The sequence below is a fragment of the Zalophus californianus genome, chromosome 1 (assembly GCF_009762305.2).
Source record: "Zalophus californianus isolate mZalCal1 chromosome 1, mZalCal1.pri.v2, whole genome shotgun sequence".
NCBI classification, from domain to species: domain Eukaryota; kingdom Metazoa; phylum Chordata; class Mammalia; order Carnivora; family Otariidae; genus Zalophus; species Zalophus californianus.
The window spans coordinates 18,578,764-18,592,628 of NC_045595.1; the positions used below are offsets into that span (position 1 = coordinate 18,578,764).

The following is a 13,865-nucleotide window of genomic DNA, read 5'->3' on the forward strand; positions in this document are numbered from 1 at the left end:
GGGGCACTGGGACTCTGGAGGCCAGAATGAGGCTGGTGCTTCATCTAGGAAGACCAGGGCTAAAAAAGAAGAAGGGGATTACTGGCATCCATGGACGGTCAGTGAGGACTAGAGTGGCCAGCAGCTTCTGTGCAGATGGTAGGAGGGAGGTACCTTAGGAGGCCAGTACCCACTGATGTCTTTTGTTTTGGAAAAACATGTATGTATAACTATACGGTCAGGCACTAAAATACCCAGCAGAACCAGGTGCCTCGTTAGCACAGTAGATAGCGCGTCAGTCTCATAAAATACCCAGCCGAAGCTAGGGCTGCAAACCAGTGCCTGGTGTATGTTGGGTTGGGGTGCGTGTGTGTGTGGTGGTGTGTGTGTGTGTGTGTAGACTTGGTAAACTGAAGAAGTGAATGAGAGAAAATATTTGATTTAGAAACCCAAGTAACTTTTTACATTCTTAGCCTTTTCAAAGCAGCAGAATTTTATTTATATTTTTTTTAAGATTTTTTATTTATTTATTAGAGAGAGAAGAATGAGAGAGAGAGAGCACGAGAGGGAAGAGGGTCAGAGGGAGAAGCAGACTCCCTGCCGAGCAGGGAGCCCGATGCGGGACTCGATCCCGGGACTCCAGGATCATGACCTGAGCTGAAGGCAGTCGCTTAACCAACTGAACCACCCAGGCGCCCAAAGCAGCAGAATTTTAAATTTGGATTTTGAGAGGCCATTAATTTTTTAGTTTTAACATCTAAAGGATGGTTTGGGGACTTTCCCCCGGTTTTTAGTTCCTTTTCTAGTCTGTGTGAATGAGGTTTGGAGCCTCCGCATTTAAGTATAAAGAATCAAGGGGCATCTGGCTGGCACAGTTGCTAGAGCATGAACCTCTTGATCCCAGGGTTGTGAGTTCCAGCACCACGTTGGATCTAGAGATTACTTACAAAAATAAAATCTAAAAAAAAAAAAGGAATCACAAACAGGTATGTGCACTTGGGAGATGACTTTCCTTTCAGCTCTCTGAAATGTATTTCTCCCAGCAATGACGCCCCTCTTTAAGGAGGGGAGACTCACACCTATCTGGATTCAGGGAGGACCAGTTGGTCCTCCGCAGCAGCCAGTTGTGTTCAAAATGTGCTCTCTGACAAAAGTGCAGGCTTGGAATTCCAACCTGGACACAGGCCCAGGAGGGAATGGACACATCCTGAGCAGGATTTGGGAGCTAAAGGGAGCAAAGCCCACTATGCATGCCATCCCCAGACCCACCCAGTAGTTTTTCAGGTCTCTGGGGCCCTAGGGGTTGGAGGCCATAGGTAAGCCCTGGGGGGAGGGAGAGCACCTTTAGGACTCTGCCCTTTAAGGGAGAAGGACCTCAGCAGTAACCTCCGCTCCTTACTCCCCCCGCCCCCTGAAAGAATGCGGGCCACAAGTAGAGTGACCAGCTCACCAGCGGGTCAGAGCTATTTCTGGCTCCAGAGGAGGCATCGGATTCCGGAGTTCGGTGGCAGGGGGAGGGGACAGGGTCAGGCCTGAGGCGCTTCCCGGACGCCCTCGCCGGCTAGGGGCTAGGCCTTTGGAGAGAGGCCAGCTTCCCGCCCTTCCGGCCCTCGCCTCAGTTTCCCCATCAGTGTAAGGGCCAAGCAACAGGGTCATCCTTAGCGATTTAGAGGACGCTTCCTGATTGTTTTCATGGCTTAGAAATACCTCTTGATTTGCGTTCGAGAGAAATCAGGAGGGCCAAAAGATAGGTGGTCATTTGTGGCAGGGCCAGTTTTCGAGCCTGACCACCCTGGGTCGGAGCAACCAGTCTCAGAGGCCCGAAGTCCTGAGGTTGGGCGGGGCGCCCCTCCCGGCGGGGCGCCCCTCCCCCCACTACCAGACCAAAGGGCTGGGGCAACCCGGACGGGCCGGGGCGTGTCCCGGGGACGGACCCGGCCGGCCGCGGGGCGGGGCTTCCAGGGTGGGGCGTGTCTTCTCGGGCGGGGGCGTGGCGGGCCAATGAGCAAGGCGGCGCGGATGGAGGCGGGGCCTGTGCGCGGGTGCGGCGCGCTGCGGGGCGGTGGACGCAGGCAGAAGCGGGCGTCGCGCGGACTGCTGGTCGATGCCGCGCGGAGCTGGCGGCGGGATTGGTTGCGGCACTCGCGTGTCAGGCGGTTGCTAGGCTCCGGCCGCGCGCCCCGCCCTCGCGCTCGGCGCCCTCTCACCGCCCGGTACGTGCTCGCGCGGAGGCTGCGGTGCGGCGCTAGCACTCCTCGGGCTCGGCGACGGCAGCTTGGCGCCGAGTCCCCGGGGCGGCGGCGGCGGCGGCGCGGCGTCTTGCGGCCGGGAGGAGCAAACACCTGCCGCGGCCCGCCCGCCGGCGCTCGGTGAGTGCGCCGCCCGTCCCCTGCCGCCGAGCTTAGCAGCCCAGGCCCCCATACCCGTGGCCAGCCGAGCCTCCCGAGGAACACCTGCTGCTGCTCGCGGTTTGGCCCGGGGGGGGACACGGTTGTGGACGTCTTTGCGGGTGAGGCAGCGGCGCGGCCCGGGGAGAGCCGCCCCCCTCCTCTCGGCCCCTCAGGCGAAGGCTCAGGGCGTTCCGCGGCCGGGCCCGGTCTCCGCGCCGCGGCGATGGGCCAGGCCTCAGCCCGGCCCGCGCTCCGGGGAACGCGGGGCCTGCGCGTTGGTCACAGGCGTGTGCGGCCTTTGGGCCGCCCTCTGGGCTTGCAAAGAGGGTGGTCGCGCGGCCCAGTTGGGCGGAAGCCGGAGGATGGGGCATTGACCCCCGCAGGAGGCGTGGAAGGGCGCCGCAGCCTCTGGGACCTGAGCTGCTCAGAGCCTTGGGGTCATCCCCCCCCCCGCCACACACACACACACACACACACACACACACACACACACACACACACACGCTGCTCAGAGCCTTTCCCCCTTCCCCCCCCCCCGCCACACACACACACTCACACACTCTTGAGCTTTTTTGGAAGCCTCCTGCCTTTTCACCTTTTTACTTGGTGTTTGGAAAACCAGATTGGCCAGCGGGTGTATGTGTAAAGTGTCTCCAGAGAAAATGCTGTCTCGGCTTAGAATCCTGCCAAAAATTCCGAGTTAATTTCATACAAACTCAAGTGCTAATTAAAAATGCATATTTTAATCTCTATGACATGTGAAGCTCTTAGGTTTGTAAACTGACTTACTTCAGAATTAGTTTTAATGATGATCATGAAGTTTTGCCTTGGTGGAAGCTAGAGCCTGGGACAGCACGTTTATAGCCTAAAGTTCTAACTTAAGAGCCGGGCCTGCTATTTCCCTAAATAAGCGAGGAGAAGCGATTCCTGGCATGGAACCCAGACTCAGTGCAGGGAGGTGGTGTTTATAGGACATAAGCCCAGATAAAGAGTTGGATGTGCTACCAGGTGTTTTGGAGTCTGGTGTAGATGGGATATTGTAACTTTATCAGGTTGTTCTATGGTTAGTGTTCAGAGACAATTTTGGAATGGCTCTGTTTTAAAAAAGATTCAACCTTGGAGACATAAAAATGGAGTTGGAGTATGGAGAAGTTGAATTGAACTTTGCTGTGGAGCCAAGGAATAAGAGCTCATGGCCTGCATGTTTAAAGGAGGCTGAGGAGCCATTTCTCAGGGAAATCAGATTTGAGGAGAGAGTAGGATGCATAGTGTGAGCCTGTTCAAAGCCTGTGGGATACTGTATGAAAGGAAGAGTAAGCAGTACTATATAGGCAACAAACACCTGGTTGGAACATGAAAGCTCTTGTTGATATGAGCCTTGGTTGAAAGAGGAAGAAAGCAAGTCTTAACTGTTTTTGGAAAAGTTGATTTGACAAAATACATTCATTCATTTAATGAATATTTGGCTTCACTACTTGCCTAATTTTGTGGTAGGTTCAGGGTGCCCATGTAAAAGAGGCTGGTTCTGCCCTTAAGGAACACAGTTTCAGGGACAGTGGGGATTAAGGAACCTATGATTGATAGTATCTGCCCACTAAGTGTGCTCACATGGTGCTTTGGGAGCCTGAGGAGAGGGAATTCCTAAGCCGAGGCTTGCAGGGCCAGCAGGAATTAGCTGGGGGACAGCAAGGTCTGGACACAGGGAACCACATGTACATGAGCTCCTAAAATAGCACCTGTGAGTCCTCCAGCTTGGCGAGTGGGATCTCTAGGCCTTTCTCTTTGTGCTTGGGAGTTCAGACTTTATCCTCAGGGTGCAGAAGAAGCCTGAGAAGCCTTTTAAACTAGTGGAGTGGCAGGGTCCAGACTTGTGTTTAGAGAGATCTTGCTGGTGGCCACATAGGTAGTGTCAAGGAGGGGAGGGGTTCAGGACCTCTGCCTGTGAGGTCAGCCAGTAGAGGAGAGATGAGGGAGGAGGAGCCGGCTGAGAAGCTGAAAAGGTTGAGCCAAGGGAATGCCAAGCTGGGGTTTTGGGGGGGGGCAGGGAGAAAAAGCCTGTATTCAGGAATGTGTGGGTCAGAAGACTAAGCATGACCAAGGATTTAACTATATCTCCTGCAGGTTAGCTGGTGTCTGTTAAACATTGAGAATGGTGGGATAAGAGGGGGTCCCTGGAGCCACTTAGACTGAGATTGTTTAGGAAAGAAGAGGCATGGCATTTGATTGTTAAAAATCTTTTTTTTTTTAAGATTATTTATTTATTTATTTGACAGAGACACAGCAAGAGGGAACACAAGCAGGGGGAGTGGGGGAGGGAGAAGCAGGAGCCCAACGTGGGGCTCGATCCCAGGACCCCTGGATCATGACCTGAGCGGAAGGCACATGCTTAAGGACTGAGCCACCCAGGCGCCCCTGATTGTTAAAAATCTTATCTCTTGAACTTGAGGCATTGCATTTCCTGTTGGGCAGGGCTGTTGTATCCATCTCAGAGTAGAGGTGTGTTCATTTTTTTTTTTAAGAGATGTGTTCATTCTTGATGCAGATGAGAGTATGTTCAGTACTTTATCTCACAGTTGTTCCAGCCTTTCCTGCTTTCTGAGGTCAGTGATGTGATAAAATACATCAGCCACAGTCAAGGGCCTTCTGTTTCTGGGTATGTGCATCATTGCTAATGGTTATGAGAATCCTTTATATTGACTGAGGAAGCAGAGTCCTAGATGAGGGAATGTTCCCAAGGACACACAGCTGTCATCATGTGGCAGTCAGGATTTGAATCCAGGTTGAACATTTGGCTATGCCCACCTGTGTTTGTGTTGAATCAGACTGATGATGGTAGCCTTGGTTGGGTGCTTCTCTGGTGAAGACCAAGCCCAGATGTTTGGTGGTGGGCACAATGCCAGGGCAATATGGGAGAAGTGATCAGGGACTCCACACAGAATTCCAGGAACATGCTGTGAGGGACCATTCTCAGAAACTAGGGTTTGTTTGAGCTTTCTTGGGACCTCTGCTGGTGCTCTGGGCACTATGCTGAAGTAAGCCAAGGAGCCTGGGTCCTACGCTGGGGAGGGCGGGCTTTAGGGTGGGACTTCAACTGAGCTGGACCCTCAAGAAAGGTTAGTGGTTTGGGGCGCCTGGGTGGCTCAGTCGTTAAGCGTCTGCCTTCGGCTCAGGTCATGGTCCCAGGGTCCTGGGATCGAGTCCCACATCGGGCTCCCTGCTCTGTGGGAAGCCTGCTTCTCCCTCTCCCACCCCCTGCTTGTGTTCCCTCTCTCGCTGTCTCTCTCTCTGTCAAATAAATAAATAAAATCTTAAAAAAAAAAAAAAGGTTAGTGGTTTGATTGGTGAAGGAGTTGATGGCAGGAAGGTCACAACTCTGGAAGGAAAAGAAGTGAGCAGAGGCAAGGAGTGGGGAGAGAGAAGACAGGGCACCTTTTCTGTATGTTCTAGAAGGTTGGGTTGGAACCAGAAGGAACTTGGAGCACAGCTGTGGTGGTTTAAGGTCTTGGAGCACAGCTGTGGTGGTTTTAAGAAGTGACCCTGGGGTGCCTGGCTCATCAGTGAAACATGGGACTCTTTGCTTTTGAGGTTGTGTTTGATCCCCATGCTGGGCATAAAGTTTATTTAAAAACTTGTTTTTAAATATTTAAAAAAAAGCCCCCATTGTGACTGTGGAGCCTGGACTGGAGGCAAGTTGGTTACTCCTGTGGTCCAGTAAGGAGATAGGGGGCCCTGAACAAGGACAGTGGTCAGCGGGGGAGGTGAGGAGAGAGAAAGAAGTTCAACACGAGGCAGTTCAGCAGGACATTAGGGACCTGAATGGTGCTGGTATCACCAGGAATCTACTGTTGAATAGAAGGGGCAGGAGGTGACAGTGGAATGTAAGCCAGCAGCTGCCAAGCACTGGTAAGGACTTGAGAGACTCAGAATATAACAGGGCGCGCCTAGACTGCACAATGAGGGGAAGGCTGAGTCTGTGGCAGGCAGGTAAGATGGGGGGCTGTCCTTGGGTGAGCTGAAAAAGGTGGAGGAGTGAAAGACCAGCCATGCCTGAGGACCAAGGAGTAGAGCCAAAGGAAGTGCCTTGGGAAAAGTGGGGCAAAGGCTGACTTGAAAGGTTCAGCTGGGCCAGTGGGGTATCCCTGGAAGTTCTGAGTGGGATAGTGCTTGTGTCCCAGTTTTGAGTCTGTTGCAGGGGTCAGTTGAAGGAGGTAGAAAGTGGATGTATAAAGAAGGAGGTAGGGGCGCCTGGGTGGCTCAGTTAAGTGTCTGCTTTCGGCTCAGGTCATGATGCCAGAGTCCTGGGATGGAGCCCCACATCGGGCTCCCTGCTCAGTGGGAAGCCTGCTTCTCCCTCTCCCACTCCCTGTGCTTGTGTTCCCTCTCTTGCTGTGTCTCTCTCTGTCATATAAATAAATAAAATCTTATTTGAAAGAGAGAGAGCACGTGTGTGTGCACAGTAGAGGGAGAGGGGCAGATGGAGGGGGAGAGAATCTCAAGACCCTGAGATCATGACCTGAGCAGAAACCAAAAGTTGGATGCTCAGACTGAACCACCGATGCGCCCTGCCTTATGAGTTTTTTTCCTAGCCTATACAGGAAGTCAGTGAGGAGAAGTTTGATTCGATATCCAGGTTCTCTGGTGTGTTGTTTAGATTGGAGTCACTGCGAAGTGTGACTGCTTGGAGGTTGGAGGCTTCCAGAGTATTAGGGAAGTAAGAAATGCTGGTTTGAACATTGAAGGGGTCCAAATGGGGACTAGAGGCTATTGAACCTCAAGGGAACTTCAAAGTAAGAATAAATTGAGGTATTGTGTTCTTCAGTGTGTCCTGTCTATTGGTCAAGGATTTCTTCATCCTTTTTTGGAGTAAGTTTTCTTCCTCCTCCCTATTAAAGAGTGTTTCTGTGCCTTTGCCAGTGTTACTGTGCTGTTGGTTCTTTTTTTTTTTTTAAACATTTTATTTATTTATTTGACAGAGAGAGACACAGTGAGAGAGGGAACACAAGCAGGGGGAGTGGGAGAGGGAGAAGCAGGCCTCCCTCGGAGCAGGGAGGCCGATGTGGGGCTCGATCCCAGGACCCTGGGATCATGACCTGAGCTGAAGTCAGACGCTTAAAAGACTGAGCCACCCAGGCGCCCCTGTGCTGTTGGTTCTTAAGCCTCCATCTTTTTCTGCTTTTCCTGTGTTGACGCTCCAGGCCTGGAGTAAGGTGATAGTGGTTTTGAATATACAAGTGATTAATCTGGTCCTTTCCCAGTGGGTCTTTGTGTGTCCATGCCTTTGGGTACTAATCGAAAGCAGTCTTCCTACAAGTCACATAACCTGCTTTGCTTTTTGACCATCCTATTTCACTCTGATCATTAGTAATATTGCTCAGATAGCAATTCCTTTTTTTTTTTTTTTTTTAAGATTTTATCTATTTGACAGAGAGAGAGAGCGAGAGCAAGAACACAAGCTGGGGAGTGGGAGAGGGAGAAGCAGGCCTCCCGCTGAGCAGGGAGCCCGATGTGGGGCTGGAGCCCGATGTGGGGCTGGAGCCTGATGTGGGGCTCGATCCCAGGACCCTGGGATCACGACCCGAGCCGAAGGCAGACGCCCAACGACTGAGCCACCCAGGTGCCCCTCAGATAGCAATTTCTATAAATAGGATTTTAGAGTAGTTTACAAAATTATACCAGCCAGAGGGCTTAATTTAGCTTTAATAAATAGGGTTTCCTGTTTTCCTATTTCTTGGGTTTGATAGCTAAGCATTTTCTTAGCTTTGCTCTCTGTCTGGGTAGGAAGATGGATGGGACGCAGTGGGACAGTATCATAAACTGAAGGTATCTAAGTTGATGAAGCTGCTCTGAGTTATCTGTTGTAGTGAAGTAAATCTGAATGAAACTTTAGCAGTATGGTGACTTAATTTATACTTTTATTTAAAAAAAATAAATTTTTTTGAGTTTATTTGCTTAAGCAATCTCTACAGCCAAAGTAGCACTTGAAATTACAACCCTGAGATCAAGAGCCACATGTTTTACTGACTAAGCCAGCCAGGCACCCCAATTTATACTTATATTTTATTTATTTTAAAATGTTTTTGAACTTTTATTTATTTTTTTAAAATAATTTATTTGAGAGAGCGAGAATGAGAGAGAGCACATGAGAGGGGGGGAGGGTCAGAGGGAGAAGCAGACTCCCTGCTGAGCAGGGAGCCTGATGTGGGACTCCATCCCGGGACTCCAGGATCATGACCTGAACCAAAGGCAGTCGCTTAACCAACTGAGCCACCCAGGCGCCCTGAACTTATATTTTAAAAGCAGGCTTCTAGTGGGAACAATCAGCTGAATGTAAAAAATCACTTTTATAACTGAATGTCTTTGTCCTACACATCATAGCATTGAGGTTAAAAATCACTAAGTTATAGATATTGGAATTTTTAAATTTTTATTTATTTATTTATATTTTTAAAAGATTTTATTTATTTATTTTTAGCTTTTTTAAAGATTTTATTTATTCATTTGAGACAGACAGATAGAACATGAGCCAGGGGGAGAGGGAGAGGGAGAAGCAGGCTCCCTGCTGAGCCGGGAGCCCGATGTGGGGCTCGATCCTAGGACCCTGGGATCATGACCTGAGTGGAAGGCAGATGCTTAACCATCTGAGCCACCCAGGTGCCCCGTATTTATTTATTTGACAGAGAGTGAGAGAGCAGGCACAAGCAGGGGGAGCAGGAGAGGGGGAAGCAGGCTCCCTGCAACACAGGGCTGGATCTCAGGAGCCTGGGATCATGACCTGAACCGAAGGCAGACGCTTAACCTACTAAGCCACCCACGTGCCACAGAATTTTTAAAAAAATTATTATTATTTTTTTTTGTTAAGTAATCTCTGTGCCCAGCATGGGGCTCAAACTCATGACCCTGAGATCAAAAGTCTCATTCTCTACTGACTGAGCCAGCCAGGTGCCCCTACTGGAATTATTTTTTATCTTTGAAATTGTTCATAATTTTTGGTCCTGGATTAATTCTATAGAAAACATTTAGTTTTCATTGGTGGTGTGGACTGGAGACTGAGTGGTATTCCCCACTTCCTTTGGTGTAATTCTGTTTTGGTTGTGGGCATTCACCAATACTGGATCCTTTCTTTTCCTGCAGGGCCTTTGCTCTTCAGGAAGATAACGCATTTATTTATCTATCTATTTAAGATTTTATTTATTTATTTGACAGACAGCGAGAGAGGGAACACAAGCGGGGGGAGTGTGAGAGGGAGAAGCAGGCTTCCTGCTGAGCAGGGAGCCCGATGTGGGGCTTGATCCCAGGACCCCGGGATCATGACCTGAGCCGAAGGCAGGCACTTAACGACTGAGCCACTCAGGTGCCCCAAGATGAGGCTTTTAAAGCAGCCTAGCACTAGAGGTGAGGTAAGGTATTTGAAAATTTCAGAGAGATTTCTGCAAAAGGAAGATGATGGATACCTCCATACTTGGCAAAATGATTATGGAATTTTAAAACACTATAGTGGGGAAAAAGCTGCATCAAGTAATGCATATATTTAAAAAAGAAATTTGGGGGGTGCCCTGGTGGCTCAGTTGGTTAAACTCTTGGTTTCAGTCAGGCCATGATCTCAGTGTGTTGAGATCGAGCCCCATGTGGGGCTCTGTGCATGGCACCGAGTCTCCTTGTCTCTCTCCCTCCCCCTCTGCTCCTACCCCTGCTATCTCTCGCAAATAAATAAATAAATAAAATCTTTAAGAAATTTGGAAAATGAAAAGAAAGGAAAAATCCTTTGTCTCCCACTTTTAGTCTTTTTTAAAAAAGTTTTATTTATTTAATAATCTCTACGCCCTACATGGGGCTTGAACTCAAACCCCCAGATCAAGAGTCCCATGTTCTTCCTACTGAGCCAGCCAGGCGCTCTTAGTCTTTCTTTAAATAGGAAATACCAACACATGGTACGAACTCAGAAAGTTCAAAAGGATTATACAGGGAAAAGCTTTCTTCCACCCATCCCTTCAATCCCCAGTTCTCCCTAGAACAGCCATTATCCCCTGAGACCTGGCTGTCCTCCAGTAGACCTTGGGCAGCACTTTTACTGAGTTTAGGTTAGAGAAAAGATTTCATTTTTATTCTGCTTTTCTCCTAGCATTATAGCATGAACTATGTTCTAGAAATATAACTTTTTTTTAAAGATTTTATTTATTTTTTTGACAGAGAAAGTCACAGTGAGAGAGGGAACACAAGCAGGGGGAGTGGGAGAGAGAGAAGCAGGCTTCCCGCTGAGCAGGGAACCTGATGCGGGGCTCGATCCCAGGACCCTGGGACCATGACCTGAGCCGAAGGCAGACACTTAATGACTGAGCCACCCAGGCGCCTCTAGAAATATAACATTTCTAATGGTTAACCTGTCCCTAGTTCTTAGATGGTTGTTTCCTCTTTGAATAATAATGTTGCTGTTAACGTCTTTGGGCATTAAGGTTTTTTTTTTAAATAATCTCTTTTATCACAATATTAAATCCAAAGCTTTTGAAAAGAGTGAGGCGTGACTTAGAGTTTTGCAGGAGCACACCTATAATGTCAAGTGAGGCAGGTTTGTATTGGTCTTTATTTTTAAGTATGGTGTATGTTTTTCCCTAGTCCCTTTTCTGTGACTTGCATGGAAGAGCGATCTTTATAGCCATGCGGAGGCCCAGACTCAGTGTGTAGCCACAGATTCATTCTTCTGAGGCATTCACAGCCCTTGGATACCCTAAGTATAGGGGAGGGTGCCAGTTGAGGGGAGCTCAAGGACAAGTGAGACACTTGGAAGGATGTGTTGTATTCAGGGAAATAACGGTCAGTGCCCAGCTTGGTCCCCAGTTTGGCATTTGCTCTTCATTTCTATGGGTGTTGAATTTTTGTATATGGAGTATGGGAATCTATATAAACAAGAAGCACTTCTAACAGAGGTCTTTCTTTTTTATTTAATTTTTAATTTTTTTTTATTAGTTCTATACCCAACATGGGGCTTGAACTCACGACCTGCGATCGAGAGTCGCATGCTCTACTGACTGAGCCAGCCAGGTGCCCCCAGACTTCTAATAGTTGGTATCTATGTATTGAAGCAGATGAATGGACTTGGAAGATGTTTGTTTTTGCAAATGATATAATTGTTTCTGTTTTACCTCTCTCTCTGCTGGGAGCATTTACCCCCAGGCATTCTAGGGGTTGATGCGGGATTCCTTAAGAAGATTCCCAAGGCTGTCTATAGCAGAATGAACCAGTTTTGCCTTGGTTGTCATAAATGCCTCTTACTTAGCTCCATTGTTCTCCAGGACTGGGTTGATCGTCTAGCCAATTATTGCCAAGAAAAATTATACAGTCAATAATGGAATTCCAAATAGCATTTCCTTTTTTTTTTAAAGATTTTTTTTTTTTTAATTTATTTGAAAGAGAGAGAAAGCACATGAGAGGGGGGAGGGTCAGAGGGAGAAGCAGACTCCCTGCTGAGCAGGGATCCTGATGTGAGAGTCGATCCCTGGACTCCAGGATCATGACCTGAGCCGAAGGCAGTCGCTTAACCAACTGAGCCACCCAGGCGCCCCCAAATAGCATTTCCTTTTAATTTGGCTATTAATCAGAACCTGGGACATCATCCATTTTCTGGGCCTTTGTTTTACTACAGAATGCTTCCATAAAACATGCATCTCTCCTCACTGTAAAAATCCTGTGTATACTCTTGTTTGGGCTGGTAGGTTGTCTTTGCATCAGATCTGCCCTGACCTCAGGGAGTCTTGCTTACTGGATTTTTAAATAATGGAGACCAGTCTGATGTGTAGCCCTTGAGCAGGGGTGCATTCTGAGTCTTGTGGAAAGTGAGGAAGTGTAGAGAACTTTGCTCTACCTGTTACGTTAAGCATGCCTGAATAAGTGTCTTACATATTTTTAGACTGAGCAGTGTTGGGAAGATTGAATTGCCTGAGTAGAGAAATTTGGTGGGAGGAGACTAGAAGAGAAGCTCATTAAAGATCTAAAAATAGAATTTATTAAAGTCACAAATAGATAACAGTAGGATTCCTGTCTCACTTTCTCTTCTGGATTTGTGCTACCAGCTTACCTGGAAAAGATCACAATATTTTGTCAGAAGGGTCAACAGTATAGACTTAAAATACTGTGTCTGCCAGTCTGAAGATGTGCTTTTTACAGTTTTCAAGTACTTTATTATTTTTTTTAAGATTTTATTTATTTATTTGGGAGAGAGAACAAGAAACAGCACGAAAGGGGAGAGGGTCAGAGGGAGCAGCAGGCTTCACGCTGAGCCAGGAGCTCAATGTGGGACTCGATCCCAGTCAGTGGGACTCAGATCCCAAAGGAAGTCGCTTAACCAACTGAGCCACCCAGGCGCCCCTCCAGTTTTCAAGTACTTTAAAAAGTGACTGGGTTCCTTGGTGCCGGGAAGAAATCCTTAGCAGGAAAAGTTGATTCTTCCGCTTGCATTGCCAGCCCTGAGCTGACAGGGCCTGTTGGGTGCCTTGTCCCCTCAAAGCTCTGAGTTTTTTTTCCCTTCTGGTTGGGCACTGCTGACCAGAGAGGGGACTCTTACATAAGCCACATCTAATTTACCATCTAAGGCCACCTTAATCAGATGGCACTTGAGGTCTCTCTTCTGGTTGATTTTTTTTTTTTTTTTAAAGATTTATTTATTTATTTATTTGAAAGAGAGAATGAGAGAGAGCACGAGAGGGAAGAGGGTCAGAGGGAGAAGCAGACTCCCCGCTGAGCGGAGAGCCCGATGTGGGACTCGATCCCGGGACTCCAGGATCATGACCTGAGCCGAAGGCAGTCGCTTAACCAACTGAGCCACCCAGGCGCCCTCTCTTCAGGTTGTTTTTAGGAGGGGTTTCTTTTTGATTCAGAAAGCTGGAAAGGAAAATGGCTCCTCATATTTTCTTCTTACACAGGCGTCTGGTGCCCTGGGCTCCCAATGCCCTTTCCCTCTGTGTGAGGGGGTGAAGGAATGTCCTTGCCTCCCCTCTCCCCTCCTGCCATGAGCTACCAGGGAGAATGGGGCCCATTGTCCACGGCAGTGTCAGGTCTGCTGTGGCCTCTGCCCTTTCTGCTGTGGTTACTGGGTGCTGAGGGCCCGGCCAACAGTCCCTTCCTTCCATGCGGCCCTGCCTTTCAGGACTGTTCTGAGGGACAGTCCTTATGCTTTGTTTGCCCCTACGTCTGCCCTCTTTTGTCACGTCTTGATAAACATTCTTGTGGACCCCTATGCAGGTCTGAGCCCACTCTTGCAGCAGATTTGAGGCCATATTTGGAGAAGCAGGCCTGCTGCTCCCAAGGGTGGCTTAGTGCCTGGTCACACAGGAGGCTGGACAGCCCCTCCAGGCCTTTTAATTATGTTTGGAATCCTCTGGGAAGCATAGGATTAATCTATTTGTGAGTGAAATTAGACTTTAAATTTTTATTTTTTTTAAAGATTTATTTATTTATTTATTTGAGAGAATGAGATAGAGCACATGAGAGGGGGGAGGGTCAGAG

At 48.5% G+C, this 13,865-nt stretch overlaps 1 protein-coding gene and 1 non-coding gene across 4 annotated transcripts in view; one reads left to right on the forward strand and one right to left on the reverse strand.

Moving 5' to 3' along the window:
- Positions 1-2,052: 2,052 nt before the first annotated feature.
- DAG1 (dystroglycan 1) overlaps positions 2,053-13,865 on the forward strand; it is a 71,196-nt gene continuing 59,383 nt past the window's right edge. Inside the window, exon 1 of one of the 3 annotated variants that reach the window (XM_027585091.2) lies at positions 2,053-2,192. The gene's annotated coding sequence lies outside the window, so the exon portion shown is untranslated. The other 2 variants (XM_027585090.2, XM_027585092.2) reach the window with 2 other exon arrangements.
- TRNAE-CUC lies at positions 11,336-11,407 on the reverse strand. The gene has a single exon. It is a non-coding gene; the product is annotated as a tRNA-Glu (tRNA).